Source organism: Canis lupus, chromosome 24, assembly GCF_003254725.2.
Source record: "Canis lupus dingo isolate Sandy chromosome 24, ASM325472v2, whole genome shotgun sequence".
Taxonomy (NCBI): Eukaryota; Metazoa; Chordata; class Mammalia; order Carnivora; family Canidae; genus Canis; species Canis lupus.
In genome coordinates, this window is record NC_064266.1 from 14,871,847 (window position 1) to 14,889,512 (window position 17,666).

General features: G+C 37.0%; 2 long non-coding RNA genes across 7 annotated transcripts in view; one reads left to right on the forward strand and one right to left on the reverse strand.

The window, feature by feature from the left end:
* LOC112673615 (uncharacterized) overlaps nucleotides 1–17,666 on the forward strand; it is a 297,501-nt gene that overhangs the window by 175,973 nt on the left and 103,862 nt on the right. Inside the window, exon 6 of one of the 4 annotated variants that reach the window (XR_007405548.1) lies at nucleotides 2,531–2,728. The exons of the other annotated variants lie outside the window; for them this stretch is intronic. This is a non-coding gene — a long non-coding RNA (uncharacterized LOC112673615). The remainder of the gene's footprint in view (nucleotides 1–2,530; nucleotides 2,729–17,666) is intronic. 4 annotated transcript variants of the gene reach the window in all.
* LOC112673616 (uncharacterized) overlaps nucleotides 1–17,666 on the reverse strand; it is a 208,325-nt gene that overhangs the window by 167,984 nt on the left and 22,675 nt on the right. The window lies entirely within an intron of this gene.

Sequence of the window (17,666 nt, forward strand, 5' to 3'; positions counted from 1 at the left end):
CTGTTTCTCAGGACATACCCTAGGTGCTACAAATGATGCTTGCGGTCTACACTGCTTGCTTTGGTGTTGTGATCTTCAAAGTGACTTTCAGATCAAACCACTAAGTGATAAAATACTTAGGAGCTACTTCTGGAGACACTGTGGGAAATTTTAAATAAGTCCCTAAGTTCATGACATACTGCTTGACTCCCTCCTCCCCAAATACTATCAGACTACCAGACTCAACATTATGAAGAGATTTCTGGAACAGTAGATGGTCCAGTGAGGAGTGCTGTGGTCATTTGGAAAATGAGAGCTCAAAGGGGGTGGTCACTGTCAGAAGAGGCTTCATGAAACAGTTGGGAATTGAGCTGGATTTTCTACACTAAAAAGCCTGAAATTTCCCCACGTGAAATGATGAGCATTATTTCATAGCACATAGCCTGGCCTCCCGTGTCCAGGCTGGTTACAATGGGCACTTTTAACAGAGGGAAAAAAAATTCAGACAAGGTCTCATGACAATGACCAATAGAAACATCACTTAGTGCTAAATGCCATAACTTATTCTTAATTAAATAAACTCAGATCAGTACAAAGAGCTTTAATGTCATCTTCTCACCAAATCATGCAGCCTCAATGGTTCATAAAAGGAATTTCACCTTTATAAAGTTTATCTTGGGATCCCTGGGTGGTGCAGCGGTTTAGCGCCTGCCTTTGGCCCAGGGCGTGATCCTGGAGACCCGGGATCGAATCCCACGTCAGGCTCCCAGTGCATGGAGCCTGCTTCTCCCTCTGCCTGTGTCTCTGCCTCTCCTTCTGCCTGTGTCTCTGCCTCTCTCTCTCTGTGTGACTATCATAAATAAATAAAAATTTAAAAAAAATAAAGTTTATCTTGAAGCTGCTATATTTTTTTTTGCCCCCCCACCCACCCCGAAGCTGCTATATTTAAAAATGTAAAGACACTTTTTTTATGTTATAAGCTCTGTGAAACCAGGTATTCTACTACTTCGTGTATTTATGTTTAAAAATTTTATTTATTTATTCATGAGAGACACAGAGCACAGGCAGAGGGAGAAGCAGGCTCCCTGCAGGTTCCTAATACAGGGACTCAATCCAGAACCCTGGGATCACGCCCTGAGCCAAAAGCAGCCACTCAACCACTGAGTCACCCAGGCATCCCACTACTCTGGTATTTTGCATATAAAGCTCTATGTTAATCAGCTTATCATAAGACACTTAAAGGCCTGCTGGAAATCGCTGTGGCCCTAAACCATTCATTTCAGCATCTGGAGAGCTTGGGTTCTATCTTACTTATCATTGCCCTCCAGCACTGCTACACACCAGGCACTATATGTATAGTAAAAGAATTAATTAAGTTAATTAATTAATTAATTAAATTAAATTCAGTTTAGATTTATTATTGTGTATTTTACCGAATTCTGTTTTTGAAAGCTTATAGATACATATAATATTTTGGGTTTTGCTTATAACTTGTACTTCATATCAAGCATAAAAGGTAACAAGAATATCCAATTAAACTAATCATATTTGATAACAAAAATTCATTACAAAAATTCAAACCAACCAGCCAAAACAATATTGATCATGATTATTATTATTATAATTCTACCAGCTTATAGCTCAGACTATAATTTGAAAAATGTCTGAGTATTTTCCCACTTGTGCCAGGATATTTAAAGGCAAGTTCAGATGTCCTTTGCTTTCTCTTTTACTTAAGATAAAATTTTTTCTTCGTTTGCAGTATAACTCTGTCAGAACAGAATTCGGTTCCATTATGTCTCTGTTATATTGTGTGTGTGTTTGTTATGTCTTAAAATGATAATCCAGTGGTTTCTAATGACTTATTAGAATTCCATACAGAGCTTACAGTATGAAAAGTATAGTCATTTGGGCTTCCACCCACAATCAACTGAATTGGAACTTTTAATGGTTAAGGCTGACAAAATGCAAGACACCCAGTTAAATCTGAATTTCAGATAAACAGCAAATAATTATTTTGAATCAGGTACTCTTCATGCCACATTTGGGACATACTTACAAAAAATTATTCTTTGTTTACCTGAAACTTAAATTTAACTGGCATTTCAGTTTTCGGGGACCGGGGGGCGTTGTTGTTGTTGTTGTTGCTGCTACTGCTGTTGGTGTGTGCGTGTTTCCTTCTTTTTAGTAAATCTGGGAATCCTACCAAGAGTAGCAATGAAGAATCTGTATTATCTGTAGTTTTCAAGCTAGTTCTGTCCAAATTGGTCTTTTATTTTTTTCAAGTTTTCTTCTTCGTTTATTCTTCTTTTTAAAATCTCCATTTAAGACTTAAACTGAAGAGCTATCACACAAGATACATAGTTTTTAAAGTTGGAGAGTTACTATGTAAGAAACATTACCTTAAACTTAAGGGAAGCATTTTAATTATTTTCATAAAATGTCTGTTTCAAATGTCTTATTATTTAGATGTCACTTAACTTACACAGGTTGTATTCTTCATTTTATTTTTATTCAGAAGTATTTCATACTATGTCTATTGTTATTTTAGAGCCACGGCCACCAGTTTGGGTTTTGTACATGCTATGAAACACACAGCTGAGAATATAGGATATTTCCACCATGATAAAGTTCTACATTTTCTCCAGTGGAAGTAGCCCAATTCAGAAAGTTTTTCACATGGATTTAGAATGAGGAAAAGTCATAACTAGAGATTCTTTGAAAATTACCCTAACAGAGAAAAAAGCAGGTAAGAACAAATGGCCTATTAAGGCAAGTGCACTCACGGAAAGAATTCATTAATCCTTGTAGCTTGTAATAGGGAGTTAGGACTCAAAATGTGAAAATGTCAGAGCAGCACCATGAAATCCTAGAAGGACTCAGTAGGTGCAGAGAATCAAGATTGTATATGGGCAGTTGCTGGGAACCCAGGGTCTGGGAAACACCGCACATTCCAATACAAATCCCTGAGCCCAGGTACCATGGGAACAGCTGATCCTCCACAAACATTTGTTGATATGTGGAGATGAGATGGGTCCTGACATGCTGTCTGGATATTATGAGCAAGGTAAAGGGTAACCAAGGGGACCAGGCTGACAGCATGGAGCTGCATAAATCCCAGCTGTGAATTCAAAAAGGGTGCCTGGGCTTGAATATTCCTTTTGCCCCGAGCTAATGTGTGTACTGACCTCTGCTAAGGAGCTTGGAAATATTTCTAAGTAATTTGGTTCCCATAAATAGAATGTCCTCTTCAGGTGTTATGTGAGGAGGAACTAAAAATAATTAGTGCAAATGATCCTCAGACCCTACACCACCTGAAAAAGCTGAGAGAGAGAGAGAGAGAGGGAAGCAGAGAGGAGTAAACTTAGATTTTTTTTTTTTTTTTTTTTTTTTTAAGAAAGTGTTCTCTAGTGGGAGAAGCTGGTAGGAAGTTTTCCTGGAAAAGTTTCCAATAAATTGGACCATTCAGGCACATTCCTCATTGCTCATTAAAAAAAAAAAAATGTAAAACATAATTACTAAGTTCATTTAGTGTGATCACTAAGTGGTTGCTTGAGGAAATGTGTTGCAATTTGTTTTAGATACCTGGCTTTGAATACTATGAAATATCCATTTTTAAGAAATAGATACATTCTGTAGCATTTAAAATGCGTGCTTCCATCGTCTTTCTTGCTTCTGAATTCAGTATCAAACTGAAATTCTATGAGGGGCAAATTTCATTTAAATTTGGCAAAAGACAGCTTTGGTTCAGGCAAAAGGGAAAAATGTATAAACAAGTAATAAAATCACACTTCCTGAAGTGTTGAGTTGTGAAACTTTTGATGTAGAAAAATACTGGGTATTTATTGGGAGTTTCACTGATGCCTTCTAAGTACTCTGTGAAGTACAAACAGGAGACAGAAATGGAAATCTTATGGAAATGGGAAAGAAAAAAACGAAGTCCCCTTCATTTTTCCCTCTTTCAGAAATAACCATTAAGCCAGTCACCATGGATTGTCTCAGCTATTTGCCTTGGCCCCAAAATACTTAGGGAAATATACTGGATATAAAAAGTCATCACTTCAAAGTCACAGTATTTCGGTGACAAAAGCTGACCACAGTGACACACAATCATGAAAAACACTGGCCTTTGATCCATCTCATTTGGTGGGTTAAAAGGTAACTATTTTGGGACATGTACCTGGATATAGACTTTGGAGAGCCACTGGGGTTCAGACAAATCTTCAGGGCCAAATGTTTTTATTCTCCCTTTTTACTTTCTGGCCCTTTATAATATTCCATCTGGCCAAATACTTTTATAAGGTATCGTGTTTTCTCTCCAATTACTAAAATCAAAAATGAAACTAAAGACAGTACTACAAAATCTATAGAAATAAAAAGGAGTATAAGAGAGTACTATGAAACATTGTATGCCAGTGCATTGAGTAACCTAAATGACCAGTTCATTGAGTAACCTAAATGAAATGGACAAAGTCCTAGGAACATACCAAGACCGAATCCCAGTGAAACAGAAAATCAGAATAGACCCATAACTAGTTAGGAGATTGAATAATAATCAAGAACCTCTCAACAAAGAAAAGCCCTAGACTTGATGGCTTCTCTGATGAATCCTACCTAACATTTATGTAAAGAAAAGCAACATCAATTCCCCCCCTCAAACTCCTCCAAACCTTGAATAGGAGGGAGTGATTCCTAACTCACTCTGTGAGGCCAGCATTAACCTAATACCAAAGCCACACAAAGACAGTACAAGGAAAGAAAATTGAAGACCAATTTGTGTTGTAGATATTGATGTAAACATCCTCAACAGAATACTAGAACACTTAATTTGACAGTGTATGAAACCAACTATACACCATGATCATGTGGAATTTATTCCTGTAATGTAAGGATGATGTAACATAGAAAAAAAAGAATCAATGTAATATATCACATTAATAGAATGTAAGAAAAAACCATAAGATCATCTCAGAAGATATAGAAGCAACTGACAAAAATTCAATATCCTTTTATGATTAAAAAAAGTTCAACAAATTAGAAATAGAAAGAAACTATCCCAATATAATACAGCTCATATATGAAAAACTCACAGCTAACATTTTATTCAATGTTGAAGGACAAAAAAGCTTTTCCTCTAATGTAAGGAAAAGAAAAAAGAAAAACCATGGATGCTTACTTTTACTACTTCTAGTTAACACAGCCAGAACAATTAGACAAGGAAAAGAAATAAATGATATTCAAATTGCAATGGGAGAAATAAAATTACCTCTGTTCAAAGACAACATGATTTTGTATGTAAGAAACCCCAAAGATTGCACATACACAAGTAATTGTACTAAGAAATAAATTCAGCAAGGTAGCAGGATACAAGAGCAACAAACAAAAATCAGGTGCATTCTTTTATACTGATGATGAACAATCTGAAAATGAAATTAAGAAAACAATTTATTTGCAATAGCATCAAAAAGAATAAAATACTTAGGAATTAACTTACTAAGGAGGTGAAGGATTCACACATGGAAAACTGTAAAATATTACCAAAAAAATTAAAGAAGACATAAATAAATGAAAAGGCACTGCATGTTCATGAATTAGATTTAATGTTATTAAGATGTCAGTACTCCACAAAGCAATCTGCAGATTCAATTTCGTCCCTGTGAAAAGCTCAACATAATTTTTTTTTTGCAGAAATAGAAAAACTCATCCTAAAATTCATGTGGAATATCAAAGGATCCCTCAATAGCCAAAAGAATCTTGCAAGAGGGATCCCTGGGTGGCGCAGCGGTTTGGCACCTGCCTTTGGCCCAGGGTGCGATCCTGGAGACCCGGGATCGAATCCCACGTCGGGCTCCCGGTGCATGGAGCCTGCTTCTCCCTCTGCCTGTGTCTCTGCCCCTCTCTCTCTTTCTCTCTGTGTGACTATCATAAATAAATAAAAAATTTAAAAAAAAAAGAATCTTGCAAGAGAAGAACAAAGTTGGAGGACTGACACTTCTTGATTTAAAAATTTACTATAAACATATAGCAATCAAAACTGTGATGCTTAAAGGCAGATATATTGCCAATGGAATAGAATAAGAAACCCATAAATAAACCCTTGCGTATATGATCAAATAATTTTCAGCAAGAATGCCAAGACTATCTAATGGGGAAAGGACCATCTTTTCAACAGTGGTCTTGGGAAAACTGGATATCTACATGCAAAAGAATGAAGTTGCACCCTTACTTTACACCATATAAAAAAATGAACTGAAAACCAAACAAAGACCTAAGAGTAAAGTCTAAAACTATACAGTGTTTAGAAGAAAACATAGAGGAAAATTTTCAGGACAAAGCATGTGGCAGTGATTTCTTGGAAATGACATCAAAGCATGGGCAACAAAAGAAAAGTGATAGATAAATTAGACTTCATAAAAATTACAACTTCTTTGCCTCAAAAGACATTATCGACAGATTAAAAAGACTACTCACAGAATGGGAGAGAATATTTGCAAATCACATATGTCATGAGGAATTAATATCCAAACTGTATACAAAAGTCTTTAAAACTCACAATAGCCAAACTGTGGAAGGAGCCTCGGTGTCCATCGAAAGATGAATGGATAAAGAAGATGTGGTCTATGTATACAATGGAATATTACTCAGCCATTAGAAACGACAAATACCCACCGTTTGCTTCGACGTGGATGGAACTGGAGGGTATTATGTTGAATGAAATAAGCCAATCGGAGAAGGACAAATATTAATATATTTTTTTAATTTTTTATTTATTTATGATAGTCACAGAGAGAGAGAGAGAGGCAGAGACACAGGCAGAGGGAGAAGCAGGCTCCATGCACCGGGAGCCTGATGTGGGATTCGATCCCGAGTCTCCAGGATCGCGCCCCGGGCCAAAGGCAGGCGCCAAACCGCTGCGCCACCCAGGGATCCCAAGGACATATTATATGGTCTCATTCATTTGGGGAATATAAATAATAGTGAAAGGGAATATAAGGGAAGGGAGAAGAAATGTGTGGGAAATATCAGAAAGGGAGACAGAACATAAAGACTCCTAACTGAGAAACGAACTAGGGGTGGTGGAAGGGGAGGAGGGCGGGGGGTGGGGGTGAGGGACGGGCACTGAGGGGGGCACTTGACGGGATGAGCACTGGGTGTTATTCTGTATGTTGGCAAATTGAACACCAATAAAAAATAAATATATTATAAAAAAAAGTCTAAAACTCAACAACAAAAAATAACTCAATCGAAAAAAAATGGTGAAAAACATGACTGGACATTTCTTCAAAGAAGATATACAAATGGTCAATAGGCATATTAAATCACTAATCATTAGGGAAATGCAGATCAAACCCATAATCAGATGCCATTTGACACCCATTAAAATGGCTATTATAAAACAAAACAAAACAAAAACCTAGAAAAACCTAGAAAACAAGTGCCGGCATTAATGTGAAGAAATTTGTTTTGAGCAGGAAGGTAAAATTATAGAAACAGTATGTAGAAACAGCCATTGTAGAAACAGTATGGCAGTTTTTCAAAAAATTAAGCATAGATGGGCCATCTGACCCAGCAATTCCACTCTGGATATATACACAAAAGAATTGATAGGAGAGATTCAAATATTTGCACACCAATGTGCATAATAGTATTATTCATAATAGCCCTAACATGGAAGCTTAATGACTGTTGACAGATAAATGAATAAACAAAATGTGTCATATCCATGCAATAAAACATTACTGATCCTTAAGAAGAAAGGAAATTCTGACACATACTACAATCGAGATGAACTCTGAAGACATTACATTAAGTAAAATAAGCCAGACAAAAAGGACAAACATTATATGATTCCACTTATATGAGACACCTAATGGGGAGTTAATAGAGATAGAGTGAGTTTGAAATAATGCAAAATTCCAGAGATGGATGGTGGGGATGGCTGTACAACAATGTGAATGTATTTAAAGTCACTTAACTGTACATTTGAAAATGGTTAAAGTGGTAAATTTTATGTTATGTGTATTTTACTAGAATTTTTTTAAAGCCTAATAAAACAAGTCAGGGGTTGGTGGATTAGAGATTATCTTCTGACAAAGGAATCACGGTGCAATAGATGGACAGGCACCTATGTGATATAAAATTGTACCTCCCCATTTCCCAAAATTTTATGCACATAGGGTAAGCAAAGAAAGCAAGAATTGTGGGAACTGAAAAGAAAAAGGGAGGAAAGGGATCCCTGGGTGGCGCAGTGGTTTGGCGCCTGCCTTTGGCCCGGGGCGCGATCCTGGAGACCCGGGATCGAATCCCACATCGGGCTCCCAGTGCATGGAGCCTGCTTCTCCCTCTGCCTGTGTCTCTGCCTCTCTCTCTCTCTCTCTGTGACTATCATAAATAAATAAATAAATAAATTAAAAAAAAAAAGAAAAAGGGAGGAAATTGGGAAGGAATCCCAGGGGAAGGTAAAGCTAGAAAAACAGTTTGGAACCAGCTTTTGAAAATCCTTGAATGCCACACTAAGAATTTTGGATTTCATCCTTCAGGCAATGAAAAGCCACCAGCTCTTTCAGCAGAAGAATAGCTTGACCAGACAAATATCAGGAATAAAACTCCTATGAAAACATGAAGCATGGAGCTAAACTGAATGCAGGAAACCAATTATGCAGTGAGGGAAGGGGAAATATAAATTTATGAGTGAGCAATTAAATGTATTTATGGAACTTGATTTTCTCAAAATAACGAGTGAGTTAAACCTTTCCTTTCTGGTATTTTTTTAAACGTGGAGGAGAAAATACCCACAGGTCTGAGGTTTAGGCTTTAAGCATAACCTCCATTCTTTCTAGCCACCCACAGGGGCATGGCCATTTCTAATGTTAAGATATGACTAATCAAGCTATGATTTCACTCCTGTGAAACTGTCTGATCTGAACAGAGGAGATCAAGAAAGAAACCAAAGACACTTGCTTTTACCTCAAATGAAAGATATTCTTATGATAATCTTTTATTTCATGCCAACAAATTATAAGAAGAAAAAAATGAAAATCTATAAGCATATGTACACATATAACATTTAAAATATGTCCCTAAGTCCTTTTGCAAAATATAATCTTGGATCCATGATAATTTGATTCAATAGAAAACAAGATGTTCAAGAAAATATCAGGCTTACAGGTCCCAAATATTCTTGCTGATACTTTTTATCTTCACTTCTTGAGACCACAGGTTAAGTTTCCTAATAGTTGCTTGCCCCAAATTTCCTCTTAGTCAATCTGGAAAGACTTGCTTTTTTTGATAAGGTGGCCTAACACAATGTAAGAGAGTTAGAGCATCATGAAGACATTGGTGGTCTATAATGTGAGAAATAATCTCTTGCCATTGAGAACAGACATTTGCCACAATACTAGGCTGACAGCATGACTCCCCTGGCCCTTCCCTAAAACATGTCAGCAGGGAGGAATGGCTCCTTGCCATACTTACATACCTACATAGGAGCTTGGCAGCACCCATTACCCCAAGATCTTGACACAGACAAGTGTCAGTTCGGACCACAGACAAGTGACAACTTATTTGATTTTGAGAGGGCACATACTGCTGCTCTGCTCATGGGGAAACCAAACCATCATCAGATGCCTAATGCTCCCAGCATCAAGTGAGTTCACATCATCAGGTCACAGTTTTATCACATGTGTCCTTTCTTTCTAAGTCACTTTCCATATTATCTTTATATATGTTAAATGGAATTATCCAAAAAGCGAAAACTACTAACACTAATTAAATGACACAGAATAAAAAAAAATCATTCTCTCTGTTATATGAATATCCTAATGTTATGCAAGCCCTATAGAAATCCAAAATAAAAGCAACAACAACCTTTAGAACCTGAAAACAAATTTGATTTGTAAGTAAAAAACAAAGCATATGCAGACTGAGAAGAAGATAGGGAGAGAAGCAGGGAGACCTTGGGGAGGAGTTGTAAGCTCCTCTAGGAGCAAACTCCGGAACAGGGATGTTATCACTGGCAGAATTGGGAGCTCTTCCATCTAAAATATACAATATTATTTGAATCTCAAAAACCTTACTTTGGGTGAAAGAAGCCTAATTTATATAAAATTCTAGAACAAATCTATGGTAGGAAAAAATCAGAAGAGTGATTGCTCTAGAGAATTTTCTAGGATGGTGGTAATGTTCACCTTGATGGAAGTGTGGGTTACATGGCTGTTTGCATTGATTCCATCCACTGCACCACATTTCAACTTTATCTCAAAGGAAATAGCAAAGTCTAGCTAATGTCCTTGCTAAAGTTTTAGGGAAAATATTCTGATGTCTTCATAAAGCAATTTACTTTGAAATATGTGAACAAATAATATGGGTTAATTAAAGAATAGAGAGATAATAAATGGATAGATACATGAGAAAGCAATATAACAAGAAAATATTTGAGGATTCTAGGTGGTAGGTATATGGGTATTTGATATAAAATGTATTCATTCACCTTGGTTCTATCAATAAATTTTGGAGAAGAAGCCTTTGTCACTCACTTTACTTTGCAAGAACTAGAGATTCATTTGTGTTAATAACCATTCTCTTTTTATAATGTCAACGCTTCTGGAAAAGATAAGGGCATCAAATCTTTGAAATATTTATATTGATTTCCTCTATGTTTTTTTTCTAATAAGTAGTAGTTTAGAATAGAAACAGAAGTTTAATTGTTGTTGACGGTGGTGAAAATTGTGGTAGGAAAGATGATGGGGGCAGTGTTAATGGTGGTGGCCAACCATTGTGTTTAGTTGATGTGGTTCTTAGGGCAAGGTCAAAAAAGGATAAGTCAGCATTAGAAAACAGAGAGTGCATAAAGCAAGATGGAAAAAATGCCCCAAATCAATTTCACCCATGTAAAATATTTGCCTTACATTGGTCCTAATCATGAAAAAGGAGAGTGAGTGGGCTCAAAGAAAGTTTGTGAATGCACTGACTGGAAGTTTCAAGAAAAAATTAGTATAAGTTCAATAAATATTTTACATTGTAGAGTGAATAGGTTAATGAATGACAAATGAACCTAGCAGTTCATGAGAACAGGAAATTTCCACTAAAACATCGGGTTTTGAGAAGAAAATCTGTATGTACATTTATATCCAATTCTCCTCCAGTATCGTAGAAAAGACTGATTTGTCCACCAGTGTCCTTAAGAGGTGCAAACATTAACTCCTCCAGGAAGACATCTAGTTAACTTGTGTGGGCACCAGGCCAGTTGAAGACAAGAGGTGATAAACAGTCTGCATTACAGCCAAACTGGACCCTTGGAAGTTAGTGTCTGTTCACCAACACAACAGAACGCTGACTATCATGGTCCCAGGCCCTCTAGGCTTCGCCCTCGGGGTGAAATGCTTGCTTTGTAACTCTTCCCTTACATCTCCAAGTTCTCATTCTTCATTTGTTGACTCTTTCCATGAAACATATCCTCATCTCAGTTACCTTAAAGCACGAATTTTAAAAAAATGGTCTCAGTTCTTTACCCTCCAAGTGTCCAAGCTCTAGTGCTCTCATGCTCCTGGGTCCACACCAGCCACTCCATCCTAAATCTTTAGAACTTGACTTCTGGTCCCACTTCTCTACCTACACTTTCTTACTATTGGCTAAATCTGTGCCATCCAAATCAGTAGCCATGAACCACAGGAACGACTGATTACTTGATATGGGGTTCATTTGAATTGGGATGTGTTGTGAGTTTAAAATACATGCTGAACTTAAAAGACAGCATGAAATCAAGAATGTAAAATATAAATCTTTATACCAATGACATATTAAATGATTTTTTACTATATATTGGGCTAAGTGAAATTTATTTATTATTTTTTAAAGATTTATTTATTTATTTATTTATTTATTTATTTATTTATTTATTTATTTATGAGAGAGAGAGAGAGAGAGAGAGAGAACGAGCAGAGGGGGAAAGGCAGAGACAGAATCCAAAGCAGACTTTCCCTGAGCATGGGGCCTGTTGCAGGGCTCAATTCCATGATCCTGAGATCATGACCTGAGCCTAAATCAAGAGTCAGATGTTTAACCAACTGAGCCACCCAGGTGCCCCAAATGAAATTTATTTTTAAACCTAACTTTACCTGTGTCTTTTTGATGTGATTACCAGGAAAATTAAAATCACACATGGTGCTCACATACTAAATAATCTGATATAGGAAAGGTCTTAGCCATTTTCTTTCTTGGCCTCCTTGTAGCATTTAAGACTGTTAGTGGGTCTCTGCTTCTGTCCCACCTCCTTTAAAATTCTCTGTTTCCTTGTTTGCTGCAAAGATCTACTCCTTCTCCTTTCTTACTTTTTCATCTTCCCTTAAATGCAAGCAGCTACGCAGTGGCAGTGGGAACCGTACAGTAGGCTGTATCTCTCCAGAGCTGAAACACTTGAATGTTGTGGTTTATTACTAGTCCTGTTGAAAGTAACTCATGCTGAAGGAAAGGAGAGAGAAACCTTGTTACAGGTAACTCATCTAAGTTGCAAAGACAGGTAATGGTGAGAAGTGGGAGAACATATGGGATGGGGTTTCTATATTTTATACATACCCCTCTGCTCCCTGCGCAGAGTTCCATGGGCTCATCCATCTTGGTGAAATGTTCTTCTACTTCCACCTCCTGAATGGTTCATGATGCTATCTCTGCTACCAAAACCTCTCCTCTTTCCTCCACACCCCAGCATGGAAGAACTTGCTCCAGTTCTCAAATACTACTAAAGGGAACATTTTCTAGCACTGAGCGTTTTAAAGCCATTAGCGTGTGTGTGTGTGTGTGTGTGTGTGTGTTACTTAGCTTATGAAATTGAAAGTTCTTGGACAGCAAGAGCCAAATCTGATCATGAGTAATCAAGAAGCTAGTGAAGAAGTACCTCACAGGCAGAAAGACAAAAGAGAAGAGCAAATTAATATTGTCCGTATTATTTACCCTCTCCATATTAATTATCTCTCTCTTGCTGTCTTTCTCTAAATACACACACATACTCACATATGTATCTATACCTGTCTGTGTAGGTAAATAGATAGATAGATGATTGGTAGATAGATATTGATAGATGCCTCAGGACCATGACCAGGTTGATATGGATGGAACATCTCAGGGGCAAAATTTAAAGCAGTATCCTCAGGGCGTGCAAAGGGATCTCATCCCAGCCTTATCCCTGCATATCTATATCTGTATATTTCTCTCTCTCTCTCTCTCTCTTCCACCATTTACTAGATACATGCACTCTAGGCAAAGTACTTAGCTTCTCTCTGTCATCACTGGAGAAGTAACAGTACCTAAATCATGAGGTTGTTTTAGGATTAAATTGATTATCGCACATAACATATGAAAAACATGGTCAAAAATGTTCACAATGCATTAGCTGTCATTAATAATCATTATTACAATAATATCAAATTTGATTCACTTAAACTAGCCAACTTTTAAGTTGAAGCACCTGGAATTCAGTGACTAAAGTTGTGCTAGTCTAGAAATAGAGTTCATAGGACTGTGTTTATGCCACTTCTGTTCTTGCAGCAGTGAAAATTGGATTATACACTCTGAACACAGAAAAAAATAAACTTAGTTCAAAAATAAAATGCTTTATTTTGAAAATGGTAAAATCAAAATGGAAAAGTCTGATTAGTCCCATCTGCACTTATTCCCCACTAGTATTTGTAATATATGCCATAGATTTTTTTTTCTTTAACAGTGATCAAATATTACAGGACCTCACAAGAGCTTAAGTGCTGAACTTTAATTTTAAGCCTGGTATTTTTTCATGAGTGTGGGAAGAATTGGGCAGAGAATTGCACTTTCAGCTGTATGGAGGGCAGTGGGGTCCACTGACTTTATTTTCACTATTAAAACTTGTATAAAAATAACATTATTATGACACAGTGGAACCCCCTACAATATGTCGAAATGACTAAGAAAAGAAAATAAAAGGAGGAAAACTTTAAGTGGGTTTGATTTTGAAAGCCAAATATTTTTAGAAAAATGTAATGAAACCTGCTTATGACTTTCTTACTTTCAACATTTCCCTACATCAAATGTTTATCTTTCAAAGGCCTGGTTTAGAACACACACACACACACACACACACACACACACACACCGTGTGCATGGTATTGCTTTTTAACATTTCCCTTTCCTGGTCCTGGGGAAGGTATCATAAGGGACAGGCCCTAACATTAAAACAAACACACAAATAAACTACCAAGGGGGGGGGGGAAATAGCACATAGTTTCTTAAAGGACTTGACCAAAATTGGGCTTCCCTGGGGTCCGCTTTGCCCTGCTAGACCTGTTCCAGCAGGAAATGGCACATACGGGATCTTCAAGTATTGCAGCACTAACTGTGGACTGCTATTGTTGGGTCCTAAAGAAAAACTATGTAGGAAATGAAATTACCCACTCCCCCCATTGTAGGCCAACTCTTCAGAATATTGTCCATAAATCAGCAGAGGTGCTGTGGGCAAAGGTGCTGTGCCTTGCCTGATAACTCCGACTCTTGATACTCCCGAGTGCTGAGCTTCCCTAGATCATGAATGAGCACCTATAGGCAGAGTTATCTACCTGAGGCTTACAAATATATTGAAATACAAATTAGTGAAAGCCAAGGCACTCAGAGAGGTGTGCACCCTTAAGTAACAAAAACACCCACCAATTAATACCGGCTCATTGCAGACAATGAGCTGAAAGAACGCCCGGCGCTTGGCAGCAGCGTGTTATAAGCAGCAGTGGTAAGAAAGCCAGGAAATATATAATTAACGTCTGCCACTTTCCCAAATACTTAACTCAACCGTTTTCATGTAATCTATGTCCCAGGTAAACAGCAGATGGCGCTGTTCCCTGAGGCTCAGAGCTTGTCAGAGAAGCCTGTTTCTTAATACTGGTTTGTGCTTCACAAGACATACAGGTAGACTGTAAGAGACAGAAAATCACTTTCCCCAAATGCTGGAAACGCCAGATCTACTTGATATTAAGAACTGGCCAGGCAGTTTTGTTAACTGATAAAGGAGAAGTCCTGATAATTCTATGGTATGGAAAGCTTATCACTCATCTGTGTTGAAACTGGCTTTCTCTTTGACCTGTGTTGTTAATATGGTTTCCAAATGCAAATTTTGCTTTTCAGCCAGTCTGTGCTTCCATACAGCCTGGTGCTGCTACCAGTAATTAGGCAAACCCAGCTCGATCTCCAGGGGAGTTCGGAAATAAACAGACTTTTGATGTAATACACACGTGGAAGATGACTTTCGATTCAGTACTAATTTCTTGCACTAGCTCTCTTTCTTGAGAGTTTTTAACCACCCAGTCCAGAAGGGGAGGCAGGGTCTCCAATCAGAAACCCTTGGGAAAGTGTCTTAAAGTGACAGATTTCCAAGCTAAACTTCAACTCTGCTGCATCCAAAACTTTGGGTGTATGAATCTAAATTTTTTAATCTCCTCACATGGACTCTGATACTGCTAATCCACTATTTGACAGCAGGAACTAAATAATATACCAAACTTCCAGCAATATAATGAAGAATCCTATGATATTAAAAAGAAAGCTTGTAAGAAGCGTGAATAAATTAGCTTCCCGAGATTCAAAAGGCACTATCATTCCTCAAACTACCTCTTGAAAATCTGCTTTTATGAGTACGAATGTTCATGGTTAAAAGCCATTTATCTAAATAAACTCAAGGAAATCATTCACTTTCAGGGGAGAAATCTGTGAATTAAAAGCTATAATGTTGAATCATTCTTTCCTATGATGTTATTGAATTTCCATTCAATATTCATTCACCATCTACTATACAATAAGCATTCTAACAAGGAGACCAAGTCCTCATCCTCAAAGAGCATACCTATACAGACTGGACAGGAAAAGATGCAACATTATAAACAAAAAACTATACTATAGACCATATGTAATTGAATGTAGAGAAAAATATAATAAGGGACTTGAGAGATAAAAAACAATGATGTATTCTCACATAGGGCAATTTTGGTTTCCTTCTTAGCAGAAGTAACATATTTTTAATAAGAAATTAAAGAAATAGGATGTCATTTGCTTAAAAAAAAAACCTGCCAATTATTTTGAATGGGTATCTTTCCTGGGAAGATCTATCAAAAATAGCTGTTGGATCACTAGGACTTTAGCTAAACCCCTTTCAGTGGTGCAGCCAGCTCCCCTCTTCTCCCTGGTCCTGCAGCCCCTGATGTACTGTCATATCTGTACAGCTTTCCTAAAAAGAGGAAATGGGCCAAAACTCAACCCCCCTGGGCTTGTTGCACATTTCTGTTGTTGTTTTTAAATATTTTATTTCTTTATTTCTGAAAGAGAGAGAGAGAGCGATAGAGATAATGAGAGAGCACAAGCAGGGATGAGAGAGGGAAGCAGGATCCCCACTAAGCAGGGAGTCTGATGCGGGTCTTGATCTCAGAACTCTGAGATCATGACCTGAGCCAAAGGCAGATGCTCCAATTGAGCCACCCCAGCACCCCCACATTTCTGGTTTCATAAGGCTCTGAAACTCTATGTGGTGTCTGTCTTTCAGATTAGGAGGAACCATAGTGAAACACTCTAAATTCATGAATGATTTAACAAAATAGGTCTTGCATGTGTACTGGCAGCTGCTGGCACTGCTTAGAAAGTACTCCTTTTTTTTTTTCCAGGATCTTGTCTACCTCTGATGCCTTTTATGTCCTTTATAAAACTTTTGTGAATTACATTTTTTCCCTTTAAAAGAAATAGGTCCAGGATATTATAGCCTAGAGTTGCTTGAAGGACTTGTTCTTTTAGATTTATAGAATGCTGAAGACTAAGTTTTATTTTGGGTTGCCACTCCAACAATCAGTGGAACATATTCTGTATGTGAGACTATAAAACTCTATTTGGCAAAAGTTATTTCTCAAGGGGGTATGGGATAAAATTTTTGAGGCCACTATGCATTTCATATGCACAGGAATTGAATAATGTTCTGTCACTACAGGTTTGTTAGAGTGGGAGGTTACATTTGAGCAAGGCAATGGAGAGGATAGAATGATTCATTGGTACTGGATTAGAGTTAGAGATATCTATATTTTTTTCCAGTTTTTATCTTGTTTTACTCAGATCAAGTAAGAAAAATAAAAAAGAAAGATGGGAAATGTCAAAGGGCACAGACATCGTCTGAAAGAGCCATCAATGGCCAATGCTGGAACAATTTGAACAAAAACAAAACAAAACAGTATCAAATTATAATCCAAAATATAAAATCAATATCTACATATCCATATTGATCTAAATAAATAGAGAGACTAGAAAAATCTTTGTGCAAAGGAATTCCAAATAACTGATGCAGATAATCTGCCATCAAGGATGACAATAATAATGTTGTTCCATGTATAAATAAAGATGATTGAATCAATTATATAAGCATAATGACCATATGTGTATGATTGCAGGCTTAAACATTGACATCATGGATACCATATATAGCATATATATCATTTTTTGCATAATATGTACTATTATATAGTATGTATTTACTATGCTATGCAGTTAATATATAGTATATTATATGTATAATACTACAACTGTGTGTATATATATATATATATACATATATATGCACTATAAACTAAGTACTATGTATTATATACAGAGAGAGAGAGAGAGAGAGAGAGAGAAATAATGGTAATGTATATCCCCTA